The sequence below is a fragment of the Haemaphysalis longicornis genome, unplaced genomic scaffold, assembly GCF_048455015.1.
Source record: "Haemaphysalis longicornis isolate Haplotype H1 unplaced genomic scaffold, Haemaphysalis longicornis Haplotype H1 scaffold_6, whole genome shotgun sequence".
NCBI lineage: Eukaryota > Metazoa > Arthropoda > Arachnida > Ixodida > Ixodidae > Haemaphysalis > Haemaphysalis longicornis.
The window spans coordinates 209,440,832-209,447,519 of record NW_027526407.1 but is presented as its reverse complement, the minus strand read 5'-3'; the positions used below and the strand labels follow the sequence as shown (position 1 = coordinate 209,447,519).

The following is a 6,688-nucleotide window of genomic DNA, read 5'->3' as shown; positions in this document are numbered from 1 at the left end:
CAACAAGCTGGAGTAGAGAAAGCAGTTTTGGCATTGCATCACACATCAATGTGCCCTTCTTTATTTTTGCAATGAAGATAGCATTGGTCCCTGTGCACTTTAAATAACGCTGTGTACGATCACTACAGAAATGCTATAGTTGATTTTGTCACGATTATTTTTTTCCAAGTGTTGGTTACTCTTGGACGGTGCTGCTGCATGCAGGGGAAAAGGAAACAGTTCAACATAACTTGTCACACTCTGATTTATTGAGGAAAAATTCAATACACCTTTGTAGATGCTGCTGTTGGCATATCATAATTATTTTTTACAAGCAGGTGTCCTACATGATAAAAAAATCGCAATATCACTCTTCACAAACCTAAGCAAGCAGTCATCAAAGCACTGAGTGCTAGAATACAGGCGACTATGGGGTAAATGAAACTTTTGTGACCATTTTTCCACTTATCATGAGAATGTCAGAGTAAACCATGACAGTGAACTCTGCGTTAAGAGACAGCCTCCAACATTTTAAGCATGTTTATTTTTTTGTATCAACACTGGAGATGCATACTTGCGTATCGTGTTCTCTTAAGTAAACTGATCTGTCAGGGATTGCCAAACAAAGTCACCGTGCAATGGTTGCGCTATGTCATAATATAACTCTTGACAGGACTGAACTAAATGTGTCCAGAAGAGTCGGCAGTATACTGATTTTTTTTTGTTTGTGGTACATGCATCATCATTCTTTGCTTCACAGCAGAATGACGGTTGCAGTGTAATAAACAGAATTTTCTGAAGAGAATCTTGCCCGGTCTCTATATTCACAAGGCCTCACGACCCATCAAAACAGTAGTCACTGGCTATCCCAGATCAAGCAACACCGTGTCAAGACATAGTATATAGTGGTCGAAAGCAAAGCAACTTTTTCTGTTATCCTCACACCACCATGTCAAACACAAAACGACAAGAAGCTTCTCTACAGGAAACAATGACGCGTCAGGGCATAGTATATGCTGCTTGAAACAACAACAAAACAAACACCGCACACCACACACAATCAGAAACGAAAGTTAAAAATGACACGTTTAGTGCCACCAAGCTGTCTGATGATGCGTTGGTTGCCCTGCTCTGCACCTGCCTGTCCAGGAGCAAGAATCCACATGTCAGGGGCAGGCACCTCCTCAGCCGCGTCGTCTGTATCACTGCCCTCGTCCACTTGCTGCTGCTGCAGCTATTGTCGTCAGTCGTTCCAACAGGCAGCCACACAACCCACATTGACAATGTTGGCTGCTAGAGGAGGCCTATGAAGAAAAGCTGGTGCTACTGCAGGCAAGGAAAACAGCTCTTGAGAACTGCAATGTTGCACTTCACGACAGACCACATCGAAGCATGTGCGGCATTGTACTTTTCTTCAGGTGTCTGGGGCCTGGATGACGAGCGGGGGGTGTCATGAGCCACGACTCCAACAGGTGGCCACCATTAACCCCAGAACTCGCCACCAGGCTTTACACGTCGCGCGCAACAGTGAACAGCCAGTCACACAAAGGCACTGTAGTCGGCAGTCACGGTCAGGGCCTTAAAGGGACCCTGCAACACTTGCCATCGACTACTAGTACTGTATTCTGGGATAAAGTCTATTGTCCCAGAAATCTCCTCCCGCAAGCATTATGAAAATCCGTTCACAATTACCGAAACTACGCGCGATGAGAAATCGCGCATAATCGTTCCCTCTCAACTCGAGCGCGGACAAGGCGACGAAAGCTGCGCGCTCTCTCCCGGAGAGGGGGGCGCCTCGCGGCGTTCTCTTCGGCGGCCTTCGATATATCACATGCCGGGTAGTTTTCTCCTTTTCTCCGCAACGCGGAGGGGCCTATTTCCGGTCTGGTGCCACAAAAAAGCAGGCATGGGCGCCTGCTCGCAAGTGCGCGCTCGGGCTGGTAGGGCGTTTTTGAAGCAATAAACGTTTGTAGTCGAGTGGTCCCGTTGAAAGGGAAGTATTGAGCTCATCACTCAAACTCCGCGCGCGCTCAAAACACAAAATAAACGGCAAAACTGTGCCTACAGGTTCAGGCATAGAAGAGGTTCGTACACAGCGATGACGACGACGGAAATGGGAGAATCTAACCGCGAAGTTGACCAGTGGCAGCCGATCGGGCAGCCATGGCCTATGTGACGTCCCTTAGGCCATGCATAATGAGGACGACTGAAGAGAGAGCGGTTTGTTTTTCCGCGTCTTTCACATCGATTTGCGCGCTCACCGCTTCACGTGCACGTGTAATATTTGGCTCAGGTATTCCTGGCCGTGTAATCTAAACGTCGCGCAGGTTTACGTGTACTGCTCAAAGAGTGTTGCAGGGTCCCTTTAATACAGGCGTCGCACACCTGAAAGAAATACGTAACACAATTATGTACTAAAGCATTAAACAAGTACACAGTTTTAAAAAAGGAAAAGGTAATAAACAAGAGCAAGAATACAAAGAACTGGGTTACTCAGAACTGATTCATTCCGCAACTGCATGCAACGACGAACGACGTCGCTGTGTTGTATGTGCCTTTTCTTTAATCTTCGTTGTTTCGCGTAGCAGGGGAATTAGAGCATGCAGGCGACCTGAGAGGAAAATTGGTTACTTACAACTATAGAAAGGGCCCTCCCACCCGTCTATGCGGTACAACTGGGGAACACAACCTCCCCTCCCCACCCCGCATTTCGAAATCGATAAACCCTTAAAACGAGCCGACAAGCTGAACTTGTCACTTTTTCACTGTGTCAAGGAGGGCAAAACATGTCAGCCGAAGTGACAAGGCGCCGAAGCAGTTGACACATGATGGGGGGCAGGGCGAGGGCGACATACGTTACGAATATATTACACGGTTCGTTATGAAGTCTTTTAGACGCCCAACACGATACACCTGTTTATCTTTCTTTATAAGCTTTTTTTCTTTCAAGACGCCACCCTATTCGATACCTGTGAACGTGTTCATTTTAGCTACATTTTTTGACATACCTTTTCGATATCATTTCACTTAGGCGAACATAGGCCGGGGAGTTAAAAGATTATTTACATATGCATGGATCTGCTAAGTTGTTTTTTTTTACACACTATTTGATCATTCACAATTGCGAAATTTATGGGAGATCACTGCCACCACACGACTCCGCTCAAAACAAAAGCATTTCAGTGACTGCTTTTCAGACATCGCGCTTCTTTTCCCTTCGATGCAAAACAATGGGGCTACATCATTGTTTGCTTCCGTAACAAACGTAGCCAGAAACAAGTACTTACACCGTGCTTACGTCGCCGGGGTATCCAAAACCCCCGAGTGTCGAGCTCCGTCAGTGCCGACACCACAGTGTGAACGCTGCGACTGGCGGCGGGGTGCGACAGTGTTTCATGGTGGCAGAAAACACTTTGCACACTGTCAGTTGCGAAGAGGGGTAAAGCACGCACAGCACCTTCGTATCTGTTGACACTTCGCTGCACCTCGATGGCCGATAAGGGCTTCCAATTTCAGCGCCTCGGCAACGGCGTGAATGCTGCGGCTGACCGACGGCTGCGTCATGCCAAGAGTATCACCGCTACCGACAACTGTGAAAGCTGCCGGTAGCGAAGAACCTCAGCGCGCACATCACGTTCGCTTCCGTAGATAGCCCCGTCGCACCTCGAGGCCTAACGTGCTCGTCAAGTGCGTCGCACAGCATCCGCGCCGGGCCCTTGTTGACACGGAAACGGCGCTGAAAGTCGCCGTCGCTCAGTCGACGCTCAGGCACGGGATCCTCCTCCAGCAGCTCCAACAAAAGTGCAAAGACAGGCGGCATATACGCAGCCATCGTACAATCCGATGCGGTGTCAACCGCACCGGATTTCACCCGGCGGTCGCGGGAGAACGAGCGGGAGCCTTTGGCTACGTGACGTCACCAAAACCGCCAAAACATAGCCAAAATATAGCCGCGTGACGCAGGCCGGCTGACGTCAACGCTCAGAGCCAATCGCGTGACACCCCATCCGAGCGCCTCCTCACGTGACCGCACCGGATTGCGTCTCGGATCTAATCCGAGGCGCGCCGGATGCCCAGCAGAATACGGCCTGCTGACGAGAGAGCGCGGCGATGAGTGCGTTCCAGCCTCGCCGACACCCGACGTTATCACGCCACGATCGCGCCACGCGCGCGCGATGCTGACGTCACGATCACGCCACATATGTTGTTGATCCCGCGACGCGCGCGCCCCCACCTGTTGGGCGCGAACCGACCGCGGAGAGAGCGCGCGATGCGAGCGGAGAGTAGGCGAGGAGGAGCGGGGCTGACGAGAGAGCGCGGCGATGAGTGCGTTCCAGCCTCGCCGACACCCGCCTTTATCACGCCACGATCGCGCCGAGGGCGCACCTGCGAGCGATGCGGACTACTACGGACGCCTAGAACGGGTGACATCGTGAGTTAAAGAAATGCTCTACATTTAAAAGCGCAAAGGCTCATGGGCACGTCGTCTGCTCCCGACACCTCCGGTTCGAGATCTCGCCTGGCCTCCCGTACGCCGGCGGCTTTCACCGTCACCCCCGGAAGCTTTCACGCGCGTGTGTGCGCGTTGTTTATCACATAGTGCTTACCTTGTAGAGGAGCCCCTAGTAGAATTTATCGCTGTTATTCATTTAATGTGCGGTGCATGGGCGTTTTTTGGTTCGGTGGAAACATAAACAACAAGCACACGCGCGCGTGAAAGCCGCCGGCCTACGGGAGGCCAGGAGAGCTCTCGAACCGGAAGTGGCGGGGCTCCGCTGGAGCAGACAATGTACCCATGAGCCTTTGCGCTTTCTACCGGTCACCTATTTAACATAACTCGCAGAAAAAAAAAAGAAACTACGTGGCGTAACACGTTACGAAGGGTTGGTGGTCACGTGATTTTTTTCGCTCTTAGACTCCTTTGCCCTCATGCATGCAAATGCCGGCCCTCCCGTAGCGTTCCGCCCCGGCAACTCGGGTTGAAAGAAATAACTCTTCTTGGGGAGTTGCTCAACATTTTGTTGCCGCGCTATTCCAGTTCGCGATTTATTTGAAACGGGTCGAAGATGTACGTACGCCCAGTGATTTTAGCGGGGGATAAAATACCTAGAACGACAGCATTTTAAATGAATTTTCGCGGAGCATTAGCTGTCAAGTGCGCACACGTTTTCGCTTGGCGCGCGCAATCGCGCAAGTTCATTGCAGCACGAATGATATTTCCTGATAACCATGCGCAGCAACTGCATGCATGCTTTCTTTATGAAAGACATCCGCGTATCCTTCGTAGTTTCAAAGGAATCAAATTGTTCCGCGGGTAAAGCTAACCCGAAATCCTGGATAAATGAAGTTTTGTATTGAGATTTAGGATATGTTTTCTAGTTATATTGTGTAGCATTAGGAATTTTTGTTTTTGTTCATTAGTCTGTTTTGTTTTAATAATAGTTTCCAGCTACATTCCGTCCTCCTCCTCACAGTTGTACATTTTGCAAAGGGCATAAGCATGCGCCCCATGCACGATTCGTGTGCCCAGCCTCCTCACAAGCATCACTGCTAAAGTGGGCTGCAAAATCTCGTACAGCCGACTGCGAATTAAGCAAGTCGGCATTTCATCAAGCCCAGCACATGAAAGAAAACACAGCATGTTGACGGAGTCATGGAATGCTTTCACCCGCGGCCGCGCTGTTCGAATATCATCCCAAACCTAATGCACTGAAAAGGCAAGTTTCTCGCACAAGGGCGAAGACAACCGCAAACGGAAAGAAGAAACTTGTAGGGCAGACCCGCAACTACACCGCGGCCGCAACTTTGAGCCCAGCGGACCGGCCGCGCACGCCGTCAACGCTGCCGCCGGAGCCGCCCCCGCAGCCTCCCACACAGCGCAACTCGCGACCGGAGCGCCCTCTCAGCGCCTAGGGTAAAGTCGCGCCCGCTTTGGAAGGCGCAGTTCCGAAACTGATAGCATCCTCGATTAACCGCACCGGTGCACACCGGGGCACACCGGTGCGCCTTTTCATCCTCGATAAACCGCACCGGTGTGCACCGTCCGTCCTCGATAAACCGGGGTGCACCGTCGCGGGGCAATTTTTGGTTGCACCGCCGCGCACCGAGAGAGTCGACGGTGCGCCGGCGTGCAGTCCCGAGATGCATCGCGGACGATGCCGGCGAAGGAGCTTCCTCCGCCGTCTGCTGCAGCGACGGCGCATCGCCGCACTCGTGTCAAGGCGGACGGAGTTGTGTATTGTTGCTGACAAGGATGGCGTGCTTGTGAATTCATCGGGCAACGGTGCGACAGTCTCCTAACGGGCGGTAACAACGGCCAGTGATTGTAAATGAGGACGCGAACTTTGTGTACTTCAAGGACGGCTGCATGCATTGCCAGAAAGTTGGGGATTGACATTCGTTTCGTTCGATCGAATTATCATGAACTGTTACCGGAGTGCCCAGACGATGAAGACCTACTTGTTTTGCTGTAACGGAAGGGCGGAACAAAACAGGCACTCGCATTATGGCTCAAACGAAGATTAGAAGCAGCCTGTATGTAGCTGTTTAGTGGAAGCGGTGGCGGTACGTTGTTCCGCATGTGTGACGGATTTAAGTTGTGCGTACATATAATCATTGGCCTTCAATAAATACCACTTTCAAATAGCGCTGTGTCTCATTACAGTGCTGTATTGTTACTTGTGAACGTTTTTATGAGTTGATTTCTTAG

General features: G+C 50.9%; 1 long non-coding RNA gene across 1 annotated transcript; it reads right to left on the bottom strand.

Annotated features, from left to right (window-relative positions):
* Positions 1-228: 228 nt before the first annotated feature.
* On the bottom strand, positions 229-3,823 carry LOC144141327 (uncharacterized). Its single transcript, XR_013316529.1, has 2 exons — positions 3,267-3,823; positions 229-2,364 (listed from the first exon to the last, which is right to left on the bottom strand). It is a non-coding gene; the product is annotated as an uncharacterized LOC144141327 (long non-coding RNA).
* Positions 3,824-6,688: the final 2,865 nt, after the last annotated feature.